Genomic DNA, 19628 nt, shown 5'->3' on the forward strand with positions numbered 1-19628 from the left:
TCTTAACCTCTGGGCCAAACTCCCCAACAATAGCCAGCCCTATTGTAAAACACACAGCCCCGTGTGCTGTGGTTGTTCCTGTCAAACACATAACAGCATGTCCCCAAATTCTGCTTTCCTGCAGCTTACCACTCACTGAAATGTGACACTTGTCCTCATGTGTCACTAATGGGACAGTCCCTTGATAGCAATTCTCAAATTTACCACACTTTTACAGAAGGTCATGCTTTACCAGGTTTCCTAGTAGTCAGCCCTCCTTCCTCCCTTGTAGTACACTAATGCTATTTCTACAACATTGTCTTCCCAGCCTTCACAACTCTTAATAAATACAAATTCCTTCAATCTGTCCCAAAAAAGTAAATATCTCTTTTCAACAGCTAATCCAGTTCATGGGAAAAGCTTCAAAGACAACCAAGATTCTGAAACAATAACCTGACAACAGGACATTTTGATATTCTATTCTGTCACCTATGCTTAGCCTGGAAAAATGCTTGGACTCAATGTCAACATGCCACACTGACATGAAAAAAGCTATCTGTGGAACAAGACAGTCCACTGAAAAGTCCTATAACCTCAAGGCTTATTTTCAATTGAAAAAAACAAAACCCTAAAACAAAATACTAAAGAAATATGAAAAAAACCCAACACAAAACAAACCAACCAACCAACTAACCAAATAAACCCAAAACAGATGATGAGGAAGTATCATAACGTGAAAAACAGGTTGAATGAGTTGCAGGCCCTGTTTGAAAGAACCATTTCAGAAATTTGGCCTATGACTATTTAACATAAGACAAGGCACAGTTCTCAGAGCAAGGACTGAATTCCCAAAGATGAGCATCTTAAATATTAGGCTGACAAAACTGATAAAACTTACTCTCCTCAGTGTGGAATAATGCATTGTTAATGCTGCTCGACCGTTCAGAAAGTCTTCCTAGAAAGACAGAAGACTATTTCTTAAATTTAACCCTCCCTTCTTACTCCAACCCAGAAGTCCAAAGATTGACTCCCTTCTATGAGAAAAAGCATGTATCTAAAACCTACAGGAATGTGCTGCTTTCCACATAATATGTTTTGTATAGGGCAGAACATCAGATTCTGCAGCTGTCAGTTCATCTTGCTCACAGCACATCCAGGAGACCACCAGGCTCCTCATGAACAGTTTCTCCACAAGAAACTGTCAACATGCCACACTGATTCAGTGCTGAATCATAGGAACTTTCAGGCTGGAAACGGCTTTTAAGATCACCAAGTCCAACTGTTAACCTAGCTCTGTCAAGTCCACTACTAAAAAGTGTCCCTAAGGACCACATCTGCCCGTGACCACATGGTCACAGCCCGCATAGCTTTATGAGAGGAAAGTCCTGCTTATCAAACCTGATTTTCTTTTATGACAAGGTAACCCAGCTAGTTGATCAAGGGAAGCCGAGTTGATGTCATCCTTTTGGATTTCAGTAAAGGTTTTGATACTGTCTCTCACAGAATCCTTCTGGAGAAAATGTCCAGCACACAGTTGGATAAAACACATCATGTGGTGGGTGAGCAATTTGGCTCACAGGTCAAGCACAGAGGGTAATAATGAATGGGATAACATCAGACTGGTGACCTGTCACTAGTGGGGCTCCACAGGGCTCCATCTTGGGCCATGTGCTCTTCAACAGCTTCATAAATTACTTGGATGCAGGACTGGAAGGGATACTACGCAAGTTTGGAGGAGATACAAAACTGGGAGGAGCTGTTGACTCCCTCAAAGGCAGGGATGCCCTGCAGAGAGACCTCGACAAATTAGAGAACTGGGCAATCACCAACCATGTTAAGTTCAACAAGGGACAGTGCCAGATTCCACACCTGGGATGGGGCAACCCCAGATGTATGTACAAGACTGAGTAACTTCCCAGGGAAGTGGTCACAGCACCAAGCCTGACAGAGTTCAAGAAGCATTTGGACAATACTCTCGTGTGACTCCTGGGGATGGTCCTGTGCAGGGCCAGAATTTGGACTTGATAATTTTTGTGGGTCCCTTCCAACTTGGCATATTCTGTGATTCTGTGATGTCTTTTCAGTACCTCCATGTATGGTGACTCAACTACTTCCCTGGGCAGCCTGTTCCAGTGCTTGAAAATGCTTTCATTGAAGGAGTTTTTCCTAATATCCAATCTAATCCTCCTCCGATGCAACTAGAGTCTGTTTCCTCTTGTCCTATCAAACAACAGCCTCCTTTCAACTAGTTGTAGAGAACGATAAGGTCTCTCTTAAACCTCCTTTTCCCCAGGCTAAACAACCCCAGCTCAGCCACTCCTCATATGACTTGGGCTCCAGCCCCTTCACCAGTTTCCTTGCTCATTTAACCTGATGAAGATTAAGCAGGTCTAAAACAATCACAGTGAGACCTTCTGGACACTCAGAGAGTTTTACAAGAACTAATATACCTGTTGGGTTAGATGAAGGCCTGAGAAACGTATTTTCTGTCTTACATGGTTAGCTCCCAATTATTTTCAGATACAAATGAACTGACATTTAGCTATCAATAACAGAGTAGGGATTGCATTTCCAGAGGTCATGACAGACTCCAAGTGAAAAGAAACCATCATTTGTCTGTTACCTTTGCAGAGAAGTCAACATTTAAATGTAACTGAATTTGAATGCTGATATAAACACACGTAGTATCCATTTGGATCCTGTCTGAACACGTGTATTTATATTTTCACCATATGCCAAAGACATCTAATTTTAAGGATGAGAAAAAAAAATGTTTGTTTCTTTTATAACAATCTGGCATGCATACAAAATTCAAAATGCTTTATTTTTATAGATCATGCTGTAAATTAATGTAAATAATTTAGCAGGCAGATTATTCACTGTGCTGGAAATGACTGGCATTTTTCAAGAGTAAAAAGAGAACTGTTTCACTAAGGATATCAGCAAATGATACAAAGGCAAAAAAGACTTAACAACTCCCTGTAAGATATTTCAGACTCCACAGATTGTTCCACATTAGAAATTGTACAGTATGTCAGAGGTTAACACACAGTGTGCAAGCACATATTGTGAAGATCTGTTTTTCTGCACTTTAAAAAAAAAAAAAAAGCTTTAATTTTGTTAAGAACCTAAGTGTTTGAATTTGTACATGACCATATTGCCTGGACTTCACTTGCACTTGGCTCAAACTATTGTACCATCAGGCATCAGACGGAGGTTTTTCCCCTGTAGAAAGTTACCAATAGAAGAACAAAGGAACCATCTTCACTGGCTGCTCAAGGTCAGTTCTAGAGACTGCTCTTGCTAAATAAGTCTGTGGACATAGTTTTGTGGAAATGCAGTAATCACAGGTGTCAGCCAGATGCAACCACTCAACAGCGCAAACCGCTATCTCAAAGGATGACAAGGGTTTTAAAGTCCAAAGTAAGCTCTCATTTTACTTCTATCTTAACTAAAGAATCTAATACTTCTTGTATTAGATACTTCTCCTTTATCTCACATATAATGTACTTCAAAAATTCAAATGAAACCCAAAAATCTCAATACCTTCCCATTAGATTAACAGCTGATTAGGCAAGAATTATTTTTCTGTTTGATCAAACTTGGACAACCACACATGACTTTCAGTAACATGCTATGGATTCATCTATATTTCACTGTAAGCATAAAAGACATTTCCCTATATCAGCAATTAGGAGGTTCCATTAACCTGAGACTGTAAAATATACATAACATATATGTACAGTAGACAGTCAGATGGGCTACACTGATGGGCTGCTGTAGCAGATTTCTTTTTTATTTCTCTGAAATAACATAGCTGCTGTTATAGCTAAAATTGGTAATTAAAATACAGCACACTTCTCAGAAATCTTATCTACCAACCAGTACAGTCCTAACAGCCTGGGATGCTGGATGCTCTGAGACCCTAGCTGAATCCAGATTCAATGTTTGCAGCAAGCTGCAGTATTTATAATTGATGATAATACTAATTAAGAACATACTGGCACACATACTATCTTCATCTCCCTTTGAGGTGTTAAGAGTGAATATATAGCCAAAAGTTGTTGCAAGAGTATATCCTTAACATATTCTTTTTAGTGCAGAGGGCATAAAATTCTCATTAACAATAATTGGAGTTAGAAGCAGGAATTCCAGGAAGGATGTGTTGTCTCATTAGATATTAACTAGAAATACTGCAAAATATTCTGTTTATGCATTGTGAGAATTCTGGAGTCCTATTTTTTTTTTTTCAAATTAAGACCTCTATGAATAAGTCATTTAGAGCTAAATGAAAGCTCCCACAATTCTGGAAATCATGTGTGCACTAGTAAGTTCCCCCAAGGATACAGCCTTTCCACTAAACTGTAGAGTTATTAGGAAACAGCTCTACAATACCTGCTTGCCTTACTGCAAAGGTAATCAATCCCCATCACAGTTAATGGATCTAATAATTCTACCTGTGTCATGTCCTCTCAAGATTCCCACCATGTCTGGGTTCACGAAAAGCTGGTGGAGTTCTATCTCATGATATGCAAGGGCCTGATTGTGTTGATACTTCTTGATTACACAGAGGACCACCCCATTGCCTCTCCATGCAAGGGAACATGGACAAGCAGGCATAGTTCATTTAAGGATTCACAACAGAGAAATCAAAAAACCTGAAATTTTCTCTCAGGCAGCAATCCCTTCCAGGAGTCACCCGTAAGTGGTTTACAGCTTCATCAGAAAATTGCTTCTGCTCAGAGACCGATCTTTCTGTCTCAGAAAACACGTTTCATTTTACTGGATATGTCAGGATAAGATCTTCATTACCGGATTATGCCTGTCTCCCAAAGTCAATAAAATCATTTCCAAGGACTCCAAGGAAATAAGGTTATGCTCATTCCAAGCATATTTACAAACTTTTCAGTCCTTAAGAAACCCCAAATATAAAAAATAAGAGGAGGAAGGAGAACTCGTACAGATTTGACCACTTATAGTAAGGTTCTTCACAACAGGCTTCTTTAACTCTTCTGCTTTAATAATAATTGTCTGATGCTCACAATTAGGAAAGGAGACCCCTCTAGCTTCCACTCCCAACTAAAAGATGCCACATGGTCATTTGCTTAAAAAAAGACAAACAGAACTGTCTTCTTAAATTGATGTTCGTGGAGAATTGATTGTTTAGCAGAAAATAAAATCACAAGCGGTGCTGCAGTAATTGATTACCAGAGTAAATCTCCACCAGGATACAAAGTAAACAAAGATATAATTAAGAGTTAAGGCAAAGCACTTGTATCAATTCTCATTCAGGGCTAAAAGTATGGTCCTTTTCAGGCAGTAGTTGTTACTTCAGATAACAAATACCTTGTACAAATTCCAAAGAAACTTCCTTCTGAAGGATGGAAAGCATTCTAAAGAAAACAAGATAACTGGCAGAGACTGCTAATGAAAGTAACATTTACTTGCAAAATTTTGCCACAAAGAACTTGAAAAAACACCAAACCAAACATGCTAGAAAGCAGTATACTCCTATTGCCATTTCATTGCTTGATTGGTCAAAATTGACAGTACAATTTATCATCTTCACTTCATCTCTTAGGGTTAAACCTTTCCAAAATGCTGCAGGACTGAAAAGTACACTGCTTCCTCTTCCCCTTCTTCCATTATCTCACTGATAATTCAGTAAAAGTGGCCAGGATTTTTCCAAAATTGCAACTCTACAGTTGCAATTTATGTGTATGGTAGAAAAACCAATCAATGAAACAAACAACAAAACAAACCCATGAAAGTCCAGAACAGACACACATGTACACAAAAAAGAACAGATTCTGGGAGCTTACTGCTCTTCACAGCAATAATAAATCTCTCACTAGACCTGACATTACAGTTTGGTATTTAGATTTTGTTGCAACTGAACGGTCTTGCTGCATTTGACAACAGGATACATATTTTGGGACACAACAATCAGTTCAACCCCACAGACTACCTATAGATTTAGCAGTGCTTCTACAGTTACTAGCAATACATTCTTTCAGCCTCTTGTGACTTCAGTTTAAATGGAAAGTTTATAGGACCTACAGTAGCTAACTTGGCATGGCAAACCCTTGGAGGATCAGTATGTTCTGTAAAGGGAAGATTGAATGTTGTATCTTGGCTGTCTTTGCAAAGTTGGCTAAAGTACTTATTTCTACATGTTTTTGTATAGAAGATCAACAGCTCACATTCACTGTCATCAAGTCATCAAATGAGAAGTGGAGTTATGAGTATTTCTAGAGTTTCCTCTACATTGCTGTGAAAAAGATTATAGTATATTTTTCAGCTCAAAGGCCACAATAGTTTAGATCAGACACAATAAAGTGGAGTAGAGCTGGTCAGCACCTAGAGCGTGCTTGCTTTGTCTACCTTACAAGGGACTTCCTCCTGTCCAGAACTAACTACTGGTTTGTTTAGACAAAGCAGCCCAACTTTTCTTGTCTCTTCTGACCTACATTCAAAATAGCATCTCCTCACATGGCCCAGGGAGTGCTTAAGACTATAACTGACTCTTCCATGCAGGAGAAAAAGGAAAATGACACATATTACCTTTCATCCACCATGCAAAAGACAAGTACAGAATGGTCTCTCCTATACGTCTCCATCACAGTTTTAACAAAAACAGCTTCTCATCCATATAAACACTATAGTGATAACTCTTTTGTAATCTGTTCCACAATTTTATAACTGACTACACACTTGCAAGAAAACAAAAGATTTTTTATTTTAGAAGGTCCTAATATTTATTCCCCACTCAAATTGGTAGTGCTCTACTCTAATGTTAAAGTTATATCGTGTCTTTTGAAAGAACATTCACATTGTTATCAATAATGTTTATAGATACAGGGGTGGAAAAAGAATATATAGAAAACAAATATAGCATATATATATATATGTTGTAATGTGGCACCCTTGCATGTCCCACAGACAACTCATCTCAGCTTATGTAATACTCATCTGAGCTCTTTGTAATACTTCACAATCCAAGCATCTTAACAATGTTTTGTCCAATAATTCATTCACACAAGTAAACTATATTCATGAACAGAAGTAAACCTGTATACCTATAAAGAAATTATTATATCACTTGAGATTGGAGGAAATTATGTAAAAGGTTATGTTATTATTCTCTATTATTTACATATTGAAAGTCCAAAGTGTGGCATTTTTTACATTCTTATACTCAAAGTTACACTTTTTATAATGGTATTGTGTTGCTGCTACAGTACAATGCACAAGCTAAAAGAAATTTTACAGTGATACACTGAGAGTCTCTGAGAACTATCATCACCTCTGTATTTTTTCCTGCACAAAATAGCCACAATAAAATGTGCAGCAATGCATATATACAGTGTCACATTGATGTTCTCAGCACCATTAAGTAGTCAACAAACAGAAGTAGTGTAATACCATCTCAAATTGTTCTAGAAAAGTCATATTAATATTAATTCTTTTTTTTATATCCATAATTCCTTTGCTTTATAAGACTAAGACGTTTTTAAAAAGCAGAGCCTTATGATGCTCTGTACACAGCACCTAATGCAACAGACCAAGAATTTGCTTGCAGATTCTAGAAAATAACCTAGTCATGACAGCTCTATGTTGCCTACCTGCTTACTGAAACTTAGACATGCACACAAGTAAAAAACTTATATCTTACTCTTTGTTATCTGCAATAAACAGTAGCTTAATCAAGGCTGTCTTACTCTCTGCTATCAGCCTGAGGAAACTGAGAAAAACATCACATACTCATTATTTTGTATAAATAAGTGATAATATTCACCTTTTTTTACCACCTCAAACACTCACTTCTATTTATTCACATTTACCATAAGTATTTCTAAAATTCTCCTGCATATCTAATGCAGTTATTATCATAATAATTCTCAGGAGTTAGTCCTAAGTATTCTCTCTATGAAGCAACATTAGATATTTATTAGTTTTTCAGGTCTGTGTATTTTGATCTCCTGAGGAGACTCTGCACTTTGTTGTCTGTGGTTCTTAATAATATCCATTTACTGATTGACTTTCCTGTGTGTTTCTGATCAAAAGCACAGATTTCTACCCCATGACTGCATATGGATTGTTTTGCGCTCACTTTAGTGAATTAATCCTCAGATCAACAATCTCAATTTTATGAAGAATGCCTGAAGAGTAGCATATTCCAGATCTGAACTAAGTTTTACCATTCCTAAATCTCAGTGGCACCAGAAAGCCATAGCATTCCCAGTTGCAAGTGAGGATATCAAGTGGGTGTGTGGGACTGGGGGGACAGGGGGACACAACTGCACAACACAAGAAGTGTGACATTCTTGTTTAGCCCTGATTATTTTTCCCCATAGTAGAAAACACTTATTCATTAGAGAGACTGACTTCAGATGGATTTGCTTTCTCCATCCCTTGCCCCTCAAAAAAGGGTTTGTTCTGATTCAAAATAAATGGGTTCAAACTTATTTTTTTCTTAAAAGTGTTTTTTGTAATTGTAGAAATGTGTTGGTATTTCTAAACTTTTTTAAACGTTCCTATTAAAAGCTACTGAAAATCCTAGTTTTGCATATTTAGTTCTAAAAGGAGAAAACACATGAAAAAGTAATTAAAAACACATAATGGGAATATTTAAAATTATAAAACTGAGTTGCCATTTCCTAAAGGCAATTTTTGAGTTTTAGAATCGTGAAATTTTAATCCCAATACCTGAAAAGAAAATTTTATGAACCTTACCTTTTTTTCCGGAAGGAAATACTTCCCATTAGGTACCCTGATCTGCTCTTTGGGGAGAGAGGAAAAAACTAGGCTTTTCAGAATGCCTATTGATGGTCATCTTTGAAGTGTATACCAGCAAGTCAACTTAAAACCATCTCATTGCATGACTGTTCATCTCAGATTCAGCTAAGATTTTACATCAGCTCCTGTTAGCCCAAATGTTGACATACCAGAATTTTAGAAGAAATCTTTTGGTTTCAACATCATACTTGCACTTAACAGGAGTTAATTAGTTTACAATGTTATGCAAAGGCATATAGCCCTTGGGTTGGGGTATATCTAGAAAACTATATTGAATATTTGTACAATGCTACGAAAATCTGCTTCCTTGTGAACCCTCCTCCTTATTCAGATGCTAGGATGTATCAAAAAGTTTGTTATTACCCTAGACTTCCTACAAAGGCTAAGCCTTCTTATGCCCCTAAGACAGGACAAGTGTTTACATATTTTACTGAGGGCTAGGCAATGTCACAAAGAGAGAGCTTGGAGCAGCATGTTTCTGCACTGGAGCATTCCTCAGGAATGGCTGCAGATTTGACAGAGGCTATTCCATCCTGCTTCCCTATTGTAGGAGACAGAAAGTAATGAGCTGCTGGCCTATACCACCAGCAAATCATTAACCCCTCCTGCCCCTAAACATTAGCCCAGCTGTTCTGGCCATTGAATTGCAAAGGATGGAAATACATCTCTGTCCATCTTCTGCTTCATCTGCTCGAGAAAATCTGCATACATGTGCTGTCCTTGGCTCCTAGATATCCAGTCAGGGAAGTCTTGAGAGGACTGGGCAGCATTTGGATTTGCTCAGGCCTGATACCCAATCCAGCATTAAGTGATTGCGAAATCTTCCCAGAGCTAAAGAAAGGGAAAAGCTGCCTGCACACATACTGCCATTCTGGGACAAGTCAGCAGATACAAAGAATAGTGCAAAGCCAGAACATGATCTAAAGCTGGGGTTTCTCACCATTTTGGATTATTTTCATGGGGCATCATTCAGCTAGATCAGCCTTTTTTAAATACTGTTTTGGATTCGATATAATAAAGGCAATGCCTATCGTTTAACCCTGACTACATAAATCCATTCCAAAAGCCTAACTTGGAGTAGTATTTCATCAGAGTTAAGTATTTCTTTAAATGTCCTTATTACATGCACTTGAAACATATGCTGCAGGAACAATTTTTCTTCACAGATACCAGCCTAGTAGCAAAGTAGGCCAAACACATCCATCTAACTCAGTGGGCCAGACATAAAAATGTAGGCCTTTTACAAACGCTTGTAAGAAATTATGTCTTATCCTTTGAAAGATGGAGTCATTGCACTGGCATTACACAGCCTGTGCATTAGATCAGACAGCAAATGAGATATTGATAGAACTATTTTGAACAGTCAATAAGCTTTCTAATGATTGATGGCTTTGAGCTAACTCTGTAATATCAATGTCTGCACTTGGAAACTAGAGATTGTAATGCAATATTGTCTTTGTGGAATTCATAAGCATAAGTCACAGGTGGGCAGTGACTCCAGTTGAGGGATTTGCATGGGGCTCTTTCTTCATAGTGGAAGGAAAGAATGACAGCAAATTTTACTTGTCTTAATCTCTCTATCTAAATCCAACCAAAGCAGTGTCTCAGAAAAGAAGTACAGGGAGGAGAAAGCCATGGGAGAAACCAAGTTAAATCATTGACCAAAAGAACAAAATGAGGAAACAGAACTGCTCCAGGAACACTGTACTTAAAACACTCTGCAGGTTAGTCACTCAGATTTCATTGGAATTCCAAGCAATGTTACTGAACATTCCAAACAAAGAACCAAAATTTTCCCTTAGAATATTTTACGTAGTATAGTCAAAAAGAAAAAGTAGCCACTGAGGGGAAAAAAGGAGCAGAGCAGAAAACATACAGCCAAGAATTTTAAAAGTAATATAGAAAAATTATTAATGCAGACCTAAAGTAGCTAGATTTTCAAAGATAACCTGCTTTGTGCTCTCACAGCATAAGCTTTTTTCATCTCACAGAGAATCCAATAAAGAGCCACTATTATAAATACTCCTTGTAAAAAAATTCTTTTTTGCAAAAGAATATAGAAGGAATTTTAATTCCCTAACCTCCATCTATTAATGATTGAAATCAATGACAACATATTTATCTTAATTTAAATTTCTGAGCTCTCAAGCTGACGGTAATGTTCTGAGAAGGCTATAAATCCTGTTTGAATTACAGGTATTCATTTACAGTACTTTCTACTCAGTTATTATCCAAGTTTCCCTTCAATTTCATCCAAAATTGGAGAGGGAAAGAAGGTGAAAGTAGACTGGTAATCTTTCCTCATAATTTATAAACAATTACTTCGCCTGGCAATCTTCCTAAATTTGATGCTACTGTTCATGGGGTATTGGCCCACACTTGCAAAAGGTTTGCAATCCAGATATTAGTGAAGTAAAATGCAAAAGATATTGAGATTCTCTAAAGTAGATAGAAGGTTCTCAAGGATTACTTCATGAAATTAACTGTTTAAACTGCAGTTTAAAACCTGAGCTGTATCAGACAACACTACTCCAATTGCCCCTAAGAGCAGTGATGATTCAGTACTCTCAGGCATATCCCCCTCCTGCCCTCTCTGCACCTGACATGAACGCATCCTTGCTCCTCCCTATACAACACAGAGCATAAAGCACAATGCCTGCATAGTTAGGGATTCTCTTTGGAAAACTGACTGTCAGCAGAGGTAGCTCTTCTTTCACTTACTTGGTATTATGCCAGTGTGAGTCTACAATCATCCATAATGCTGTTGGTTTATGCTGATGTGTGAGAACAGGATCCACACCTAAAACAAATACAATTCAGCACCTGTAGATTTACTGTCATTATGTACTTAACTAATGCAAAATACTTCCTTCACCACTAGTATTCTGCCCCAAGGAGGCAGTATCCTTCTTCTCTACTGCAGCACTTACATCAGGTTCCTACATCCCTCTCACTGTTACCCATGTCTCTCCTCTCTGCCTTTTTATAAACATTATGCCTGAACTATGGTGCTTGAGCAATCATCTCTACTGTAAACTTCATGATATCCAAAAACAAAAAGAGTTTTCATTCTTACTTTATAGTTTTTACCCACATGCAGAAAGCTATTTGACACTTTAGTTCACTAAAACAGTACAGTTGCAAGGTGTTCCAAAAGCAGAGAGGTGAAGGGCAGAGTATATATAGCACTGGGATTACAGGTAGGTGCAGTAATTTAAGAGAAGCAGCGAGGACAACATAGTTTTGAAAAATAATGTACGCTGCACTCACTGTTTATTTTTATTACACTGACTTCTTCATTTAACACAAACTTAATAAATAAGCAGGCACTGAAGTTTATTAAGGAATCACATCCTAGGCGAGGAGATAAAAATAACGTACATTCTTTGAACTTTAACATCTGAATACCACAAGAGAAACAGTTAGGGACAGTTAGGGATGGATTCTGTGAACAAAGAACAAGATTAGCACAGTGGAAAACAAACAGAAACCTACTCAAATGTGCATGTATCATTTTTTAGACTGAGAGCTGGAAACAATTTTGCCTAAATCTTTGGTTGCTACAAATAATTTAAGGTGTTCATACCCTGTATATATAGTATACAGCCTGTATAAAAGCCTGGCTTTTACAACTATTGACAAGAAGTCCTTCTGTACCTAGTACTAGTCTTAAATTTTAACTAAAAGAGATAGTATGGAAATGAATGATTAGGAAAGTGCAGGAAAAGAAAGATACAATCTAGGATCACTCAGGCTTATAATGATCTCCCCCAAAGGATGTGCATTTAGAGTGTATGCCACCTAGTGGGAGCAAAAATTTGATCAAAATGTTAAAAAGATAAAAAATGTTAAAAATTTAGCCTGGCATACTTCAAGGTAGAGGGAAATTAGAACTGCCATTCAGTACTGAAGCACAGTATTTACATACCAAGACCTTCAAAGGAAAGGGTTTCTGATTGTCCATTATCTCCTCCAAAAGACTAGTAAAAGTTAGTTAAGACTTATGTATGAAAAGCTACTGTTTGATATTGCTGTGCTCTGTGTCTACTCTGGAAACACAGCTGTCTGTAGATAGACTGCATTATCTCAGGTTAGGTCCAATTCTAGCATGGCATCTTGGTACAAAAATACAAGTATTTTACTTTTTTCTCTTTACTTGAATTTTGGGAAGAATTAACCAAGCACAGTAATTTGGCTAAGCTGCAGCCATTATAAAAGGCACATCCATCTATAAGAGGTGGGTCTTGCTATATGTGAGCATGAACAGAGATGCATATCGTTTTATAGTGATCATTTCAGCTGTATTTGGTATGTTAGATACAGAATGAGAGGAGGGATTTTCTTCCTCTAAGGTTTGCCAGCATAATAAAGGGGAATAAGTCTGCTTGGCTTCACAATGGATAGGTGAAAGGCAAAGCATTTGTATTCCACAATATAAATATCACAAAACAGATCTATGAAACTCACTAACAAAAGATTCAAGTATGTCAAAGACCAGATGAATTCAAGGATGACAGGCAAGAAACTCAGACAGTTACCAAATAATCAGAGCTACTTCGAGCCTAGCAAGGCTCTTGAAAATGCCAACAAGGCTAAGAGCATATGAAGTATCCTTCCCCTATTCTTAGTCTTACAGACACTCAGCAGTTGAGGAGTAGATGGACCTTTGATGTGACTTAGCTCAGAAATTCTTGGTTTATATTAGGGCAAAATAATATCTAGTGTATTTACACCCTAGTTATTAAGGAGTAATATAAAAATATGAACATTTTGCTTAGTAGAGTTCAAAGGCATAGTGGTCTAAAAAATGGAATAAACATACTATATTTAAAATTAATGCTTCAAGGCAATGCACTGTAATCTAATTACCTGACCTTCAAAAAAAAATAAATTCTGGAAATGGAGGAAGTGCCACTGCATAATCTTAGCTTCAAATCTAATCAGCTCGTATCATTAGCACAGACATGACAAGTAGCATTACACGTGAGGGTGAGCGCAAGAGCCTGGAGCTGCTAGCCCTTAAAGCTTTACAGCATGGCCACACCGAGTGCCACCTGCCCGCCCTCATCTCTCCCCAGGTAAGGCCATCAAGCACCACCCTCTGCGATGGAACAAGGTGAAGAATTTTCAGGCTGACACTATAGCCCCAGGGGCCAGCTCACACACAGGTACAGGCAGCGGAATAGGCCCGTGGAAAACCCCTAAAGTCCTGTCTGTGCCTTCTCAGCTAAAGGAGCCACAAACCTCTGTGGTCCCGTGGTGTGTAAGGGGGAAGGCACAGCTCCCACCCGGGTGAGAGCGGAGAAAGCCCCTCAGCACTCACCGGCTCTCCTCCTGCCTGCGCACAGCCGAGGCCGCAGGGCGGGCGGAGGTCCGGGCTCCTTTGCTCTCACCTCCGTCACCTGCAGCTCCCCGCCCCCCGGGACGGACCCTCGCCCTGGGAACGCCCTGACTCGGGCCCGGGCCCGGGCCTGGCACTGCCGCCCTGGCCAAGCGTTCTTATCCTTTCCACCTGGAGGCTGCGGGGGCGGTGGGAAGCACAGGCCTTACCACCGAGAGGATTGTGAGGCTCGCCAGGCTACTGAGAGGAGGTAGTGCTGTTTTGTTCCCTTCTGTGCTCTCGTCAGCAATGAACGCTTTATTTTTCACAGTTCCTTGGGAGTGTTGTGAGCCCCACCGCGTTACTCTGCTTTTTGTCTCTTTTGTTCCTCAAGCAGAAGGATGCTTTTAAGAGAATTTCTGTCCCTTTTAATTAAATCAAGGCTATTGGTGCTGTGGTTTGTCTCACTCTTCTCTAAGAGAAAACTTCAAAATGACTCCTACCTCAGCTTTGAGTGTTGGAGAGAATGGAAAAGTGAGGGAGAAGCCCTTACGCTACTCGAGAATAACTCTGCTTTCCAAAAAGACCTCTTCATGCAATCGTATCTGAGATATTTTTGTAGCGGACATCACACATTTCTCTTATGTGTGTTGTTTCAGTTTTTTCCTTGTGCAGCTTGAGATATTTTTCATATAAGATTTGAAGTGTTAGAGAGAGTAGATGCATTTTTCTGTTAACTCCGATGGGGGTTTTTTACATGAAGTATCACACAAATATGAAAGCAGTTCACAGTACATTTCAACCCTATCAATTCATGGCACCCTCCGAGATTTGGCCACAGTTTTTAGTTCGCCTCTATTCTTCTGTGTCAGGGATAAGAGTCAGTTAACCAAGGCAAGACACTGTTTTTGTTATTTTGGGGAAACTAAAGGAAAGGAAATGGACACATTTATGCAGGATCTGTGCAGGTAGTAGAAGACATCCTCACCTCTTGCCAGCTCCTTATGGGAAGAAAACAGACTTTTAAGGAGGAAGCTCAAAGGTAGATAATAACTCTTTGTGTTTAGGTGTGATTGTCAGTAGTACTGAATGTTTTTAAGATTATATGTTAATAATTAAACTGCTGATCCAAGGAGTAAAATATGAATATATAACATTTTAGACCCTCACGTTCTAAAATATGATGCGTAGAGCCGTTGAAAAAAAAAAGGTGCAGGGGAAGTAAGAGACACCTGTAACAGCAGAAGGAAGCATCAAGCACATTTGTATTAATGTGCTGAGTTTACCAGAGTGTTATAGAGGAGGCACTGACGTTTTCTACTGTTACAGGACAGACTTCCAAATCATTGTATATTTTACAAAAGAATATTTGTGAAAAAAAAATAGGCTTTCTGAGATTGTGCCTAACTAGTAAGCCTGTGTAATGAGAAATTTGGACCAAACATGCTTCTTTCACACACATGATCCCATCTCATCCTCTAGGCTGGCTCTAGGGTTTGTGTGACCCCACAACGAGCTATTTTTGGGAACTCATGTTGTGTGAGCTTCCAGTGTGAACTGGTTATTGCTCAGTCAGAAAAGGGCTGAAAGAAAGGGGGATGGAGGGAAGCAGAACTATCCATTTGTACAACAGGTTGTTTGGTTGACATTTTAAAAAATGAAACCTTCATACAACAATAGAAACAATTGTTCCAGAGTCAGAGACTTACCTGGTACAAGCTGGTAAAAAAACCATGGAAACTCTTTTTTTCTTTTCCATCTGTGGTTTTGATTCCCATGGTTTGAAACCTACTGTATTTCAATTCTAGCTGATCTACTTCCAAGGCAGTATATGGAAAAGTAAATAGGGAAAATATCACTAGATATAATGTACTGAAGAATGTGAAGTCAGTTTAGGTCAGCATATCTGTGCAAACAAAACCAGTAATGTGTGTGCATTATTTCCCTGTGGGCTGGGAACTAACCAAAAATTATGCTATCATCTTGCATTTTTTGCTAAGCTAGCCTATAAAACAGTTAAATTTTGGAAGTAAAACCATAGTACTGTTTGGTAGCTCCTCCTATTCTCTTCCAGCCTCCAATCCAACTTAATGTAACTCAATATTTTTTTTTCTATTCATGGGTAAGTTGTTTTCAGATCTAAAGATAAACTGAAGATGTAAAATTGATACAAAATTTCTGTACATATTAAATTCTGAAAATGCTATTTCAGAAACTTGAAGAATTACCTTTTTCCTACTGAATATCACAGTGGTGTCACAAAGAGAATAATAGGGCCAAGATGAAATTTAAGAGTAAAAAAGGAAGTGAATTTAAAGTAGATAAAGCATGAGAGGTTTGGGGGTGATCTACCTTGGCGATATTAAGCAGAACAAAGTATTTCGTAATTCCCAAAATTTGATTTTATTTTAAGTTTTGTCACACTTTATTGGCTTCATCCTTAAGAAGACTGACTATCCTCTTATGCTTCAGTAGCTATATAAAAAAACAGAGCTGTGGTACCTATTTAGAGTATTTAATGCTGTTAATGGAATTTAACGAGCAAACTTCATCTCTGCTTTACTGTGCCACACATTTTCAAAACTGCATAGAGGGAAATTTGCATCAATGATGCCAAGAAGGCACTAAATATACTCAGCTCCCCACAAATTCAATAAAAGCAGTAAGAGCTCCCCAGAGCACCCAACAACTTAAAGGCTAGAGGTCTTAGGCACTGCTGTGACTTACACCTGGAGAATAGTGCAGGCACATACATGCAAAATTGAAGGTCCTTTATATCTTTTGTTTTAAAGTGGGTTCATCTTCAAATATGCAGTTCTTGTCTCATGCTGTGCCTTTACCAATCATGGGGAGTGTATAATGATGCTATTCATACAGGCTCACTAACAGCAAGATCAATGATACTTGTCACATGGATGGTTTCCTGGGTTGCTTCTTAGAGTTCATTTTGATGGTATTACTTGAAAAAACACATTTAGCTTTTGGGTTCCTTGTATTGATTTTTGTTTTCCTAAATGTGATCCTTGTTTCACCCTAATATGTAAGTGTTTCTTTAAAGTGGATCTATAATGAGATGGTTTGGACTGTGTGTCTTACCTCTCTCTGCACACTGTTAGTATTGGACTCCCAAGGGCAGTTTGTGCAGTGAACTGCGATAATGAAGTTGATGGTTCATAAAAGGACTGATGTGACAAATTACCGACCTGTTTTGGAGATTAAGTAACCGTACCTTTGCCAAGGTCTGCGTATCAGCTTTTTATTCCGCATGATTCCTGCAGTTGTAAGTATGGTGGTTGCCCTGTTGAGTGTTCCATGCGCCAAGTTGGTCAAGAAAACATTTGCAAAACATAACTACTGATGTGATTAGTTGTGCCCCTCCCAAGACAAAACACATTATTCTGTGATCCAGAACGTCCAGAGGGTTACAATTTTGTGCAACTTCTTGCAAGGTCTTTAGTTCTTCAGTACCCTATATCCACTGTGTTAGTTGGAAGAGTATTGGAAGGCTCACATTATAAAAGTCACTTGCCCATAATACAGATGTCACCCTTTTGCACTGTTAAAATATCTGTGATATTTGGTTAAGGTGCAGTAGTATCAGTTGGTTCTCTGCTTATAATCAGGTCTTCTCAGAAACATTCTCTTTCGTGAAACACCATAGTTTCTCTCAGTAAGTGGGATGTATATTCTTTTCTTTGATCTTGCATTTGGTGGTAATACAACATACATCTTGATTCTATTTAATATCTCAAGCATTACAGATCATTAGTAAAAATTGTCTGTCATCTGTAGGACACCTTTATAGATGGTTTTTAATATTGTTCATTAACTGGTTTGTGAAGGTAACCAATAGAAACAATATCCACTGTGTATTTTATTTTATTGCTACTTCTGCTGGAAATTTTTAAGCCTTCTCATTTATGCCTGTCAGACTTTGAATGGGTACATTTTTATGGGTGAAGAATTGCTCTGGCATATACAATGTGTATTTACATGTGTTCCATGATAATATATGGTTCTCGGCAGGAAACACAAAAGCTGTTGTCGTACTCTTAGAAGTGTTAGATGATGCTTAATTTGTCATTTTATTTTTGGAACATTCAACAGATTGAGCTTCATTGTCCCACTCATGTGGCCAACAGAGAGTTTGCATTGATACTGTTTCCTCATTAACACTGACACTGTTGGTTGTGATAGTTTTCATCTTTCCCCATAGCTGTTGCTTTGGCTTTCTTGCTACAAAGACTCTCAAGCATTGAAATAAGCACAACTTGCTGTTGTCCCCTCACTGCAGTGGGATTGTCATTTCTGTCCCTCATGCTGTCTCACATGCATACATTTCCCAAGGTAAAAATGAATTCTGTAAACTATCTTGCATAATTTTCTGTTCCTCTGTGATACCTTCTCTGTATGTTTTAACCTTATCACTACTTAATGTGGATTTAAAAAAAAGAAAAATTAAATGGAATAGGAGTGGGTTTGGAAGTACAGTACTCTGCATTTAGTACTTGGTAGGCCTTTGTGATGATAAGAGTAGGCTTACTTAAAATGGATGTCAAGGTACATTTCCAAAAGGTGAGCTTCAGCATTTTCTGCATCTTCTGTATGAATGAATGATTTGTTGTGACCAGAAAAAGAAGTCTTTTGCTAAGAAGAATCCTTCTTGAATGCCAGTTTTGAGAAGCTGGCTTCTGGCTTACCAGTCGCTTCCAATTTTGATAGCCATCCTCAAAGTTTCGGCACTGTTCTTCTTTTTTTTTATTTATATCGGCTCACAACTGGCGCTCAGAACAAAACTCTTCAAAGCACATTTTTCCTCCAGATGTGAGAAAAGCTTATGAACATAAATCTATCTGTTTATTATTATTTGTTTTTAATAACCAAGTTATCAATATTGATTTTCTAGGTTTGAAATTCTATTAAAAAACTCCTTCTTCCAAAATGAGTATTTTGGTTTTCTGCTTCTCTTTCAGTATTTGAAAGCAGCTGACATCACTGTTTCCAACAGCCCAGGTCTCCAGAACATGTATTAATGAGTTTTACAGCATCTGCTGAAGAGATGCAGAGATCATCTTTTCTTTGCAGGGAGGGTCCACATGGCTGGAACACAGCAACATGATCTGTTATGCAGGGGTTTAACAGACCTGCATGACAAACAATATTCTTACCCGTTTTTGTGGATAAATCATGGTTAGAACAACCCTGAAATTTACTGATATGTTGATCAGAAGTGTGTGTGCTAATAATGTCACAGCTGATTTAAGGGAGCAGCAAAAAGAGCTTGTCAATCAAAAATCCAAAAATAGCATTATTTTGATTAAACCTTATATGCCATGTACATGTTGTGTTAACATGCGTGGCTCCTATTTCGAAAGGAATAATGATGCCAAGATTGATGAATGGCACTTTGTGAAAATCTGTCAACACCAGAAATACTGGGTATCTGTCATTCAGTGACTCTGCTAGTGCCATTTAAACATTTGAATGGTATGATATAACTAATTATTTTAATAACATAAATCTTTTTCTT

At 38.2% G+C, this 19628-nt stretch overlaps 1 long non-coding RNA gene across 2 annotated transcripts in view; it reads left to right on the forward strand.

The window, feature by feature from the left end:
- Nucleotides 1-14042: 14042 nt before the first annotated feature.
- LOC127472112 (uncharacterized) overlaps nt 14043-19628 on the forward strand; it is a 126589-nt gene continuing 121003 nt past the window's right edge. For both annotated transcript variants that reach the window (XR_007904870.1, XR_007904871.1), the window contains exon 1: nt 14043-14369. This is a non-coding gene — a long non-coding RNA (uncharacterized LOC127472112). The remainder of the gene's footprint in view (nt 14370-19628) is intronic.

The sequence above is a fragment of the Manacus candei genome, unplaced genomic scaffold, assembly GCF_025592945.1.
Source record: "Manacus candei isolate 608988 ecotype Guabito, Panama unplaced genomic scaffold, ASM2559294v1 h1tg000028l, whole genome shotgun sequence".
Lineage (NCBI taxonomy): Eukaryota > Metazoa > Chordata > Aves > Passeriformes > Pipridae > Manacus > Manacus candei.